The sequence below is a fragment of the Euprymna scolopes genome, chromosome 16, assembly GCF_053919585.1.
Source record: "Euprymna scolopes isolate OS-2025 chromosome 16, ASM5391958v1, whole genome shotgun sequence".
NCBI classification, from domain to species: domain Eukaryota; kingdom Metazoa; phylum Mollusca; class Cephalopoda; order Sepiida; family Sepiolidae; genus Euprymna; species Euprymna scolopes.
In genome coordinates, this window is record NC_136497.1 from 134,539,592 (window position 1) to 134,542,193 (window position 2,602).

A 2,602-nucleotide genomic window follows, 5' to 3' on the forward strand; every position below is an offset into this window, starting at 1 on the left:
GGCTAGGCAGTACACTGGAAATTATGGACACAACTGCATCACCCAGACAAATGGTACATGCACAAACTTGCAGAAATACTTGAAAACAAAAGTCACAAAATTTTATGGAACATGGATATACAAACGGATAAACCCATCCAAGTAAGAAGACTGGATGTCATACTGACAGATTGTAGACTTTGCTATTCGAGCAAACCATAGAGTGAATATCAAGGAGACATAAGTGGAGCAAATATACGGAACTGGCCAGAGAGCTCAAAGGAATATAGAAGATGAAGAAAGTCAAGATAACACTATTAATAATAGGAGCACTAGGAATAATACTGAAAAACTTTGAAAACAGAAAGAGAGAGAGAGAGATGGCTGAGAAGATACAACAAATAACAATAATAAAAAACGACTGAAATATTAAGGAAAATGCTGAATGCAGAGACTAAGACGCATGATCCACAGACATATGGAAACTATCGTAAAGATAAAACACAAAGAAACTCCACACGGAATCATGAAAACTGAAACTGCAGAAGTGTAAGCTAAACCCTTGTTTTTCTTTTACTTTTTTTTTTGTGTCACACCAAATAAGTGAGGGTCAAGGAGGATGGACAGACCAAGAGGGAAAAAGCAGTAGCCAGATTTCCACTGGGTGAGTGCAAAGAGGACTTGGACCCTAGGGAGACTTATTGCTATCCAAATTGTAGCAGAATAAAGAACTCTTCAATAAATCGAGTTACTTCCCCTTGAACACTCTTGTATAAAAGACATACTATTAATAAACATGTCTACATCGTAATTCTACCCTGTCTCAATTATCTTCATTAACACCCCTCCGTACCAAACAAATTCAAATAAGGACCAATGGTCACTGCTAACAAAAAAATCAATGGTAAGCAGCGATTGGGATAACGAAATTTTATCTTCAGAGTTATTGAAAGAAGTGGACAGTACTGGAAATCTTGGAAGACTTGTTGTCACTCAGACTCCAAATAACACTACAAGCTGTTCTCGAAGAGAAATCTTTGATGGTGGTCTGTGTGAAAACTCTTAATGAGTAAATGATAATCATCAGCAGAAAGAACTAGAGAGTTCCGGAATTCTGGGGAGATTTGTTGTCATTCAGACCCAGAGAGAAAATCACAAGCTGTTCTTAAAGATAAATCTTTGATGATGGCTTGTTGGGACTCCTCCTCATGAATAGTGTGGGAGCCTTTCCTAGTCTCTCACAAAAACACGCGTTCACATCTCAAACCATATTTCTTTTCATATACATATGCACACACAAACATACGCGCACAGGTACACACAAGTAGATATATTAACGTTTGTGTACATACACTCACATTCATGTGTATACACACACACGCTAACATACACACATGTACTCACATATGCGCATACGTACGCACACAAGGACAATGTCACTTCTCTTTTCAAAGGAAATCCATACATGCGCAAAAGACCACCGGAAACAATTATAAAAGCAAGAGCAATAAGCAGCATCTTCCTTTTTGGACCAGCTCTCGAGCTGAGAGGTTCGGCGAACCAGCTGGCTCCCTTTCGGGAGGCACGCACTCGCGCGCGTCACGTCCCCTGCTACTATGTATGGGGCACGAGCTAACAGACAGTAGGTACACTTTATACGTTTTCTATCTCGATGACCTGGATTGACTTTTTCTCATTCTCTCTCTATACTACAATAGACTTTCCTCCTCACCAGCTAACAGCGAGAGACGCACACCAAACTGGATTGACTTTCTCTCTTTCTCTCTGTATGACAATAGACTTTCCTTCTCACCAGTAAACAGCAAGAGACGCACGCCAAACTAAACACGTGTAGTACCCCTTTCTTTCACTTGTTTCTTCACGAAATAAATTCCTGTTCGTTCAATTCAATTTAACACGTAGTTCGACTCTTTCTCAAATCCATTCATTATTCCTAATTTGCACCACCTCAACAAATTTGTGACACCCGAACGTGAGAGGAACATGCATTTCCTTCTATACCCTAGTCTGCTACAAATTGGTGACACCCGAACATGAGATGAACACGCATTTCCTTCTAAACCACAAGTCCCACAACAAACTGGCGCCCGACTGACGTGAAACAAACATGCATGGTGACCCTACTTTTTTTTAAAGGAATTGTTTTTGAGGGGGTTCCAAATATGCTTAAAATAATCATCTGAAACTGAACAAAACATATTGTCTTGTTGTAAGGGGCAGGATTATAGATTAAAAAAAACAAACTTGTTTACATACCTTATTTTGACGTCTGAATATCAGAAATTCGATTGTGTTTAATTATTCCGCTTTTGAGTTTTGAAGTGTGAAATTCAGTGAATATGTTAAGTAAAATAATTAATTTAAGTTAAGCAAAACAAAAAAAATTATTTTTGATATTTATAAGAAAAAGCCATTTTGAAATCTTTGATAAATAAATTAACAATTTTTTTTAGCGAGCCAAATAATGCATGACCATTATTAAACAGGGTATGCTTTGAATAATCGATACAAAAAAAAATCGATAAATATTGTGCCCTTTGTGTTAAAAATATCATCATTTTTTCGATCCCGTTTGAAAACGTTTGCCGCCTTTCGACTACGG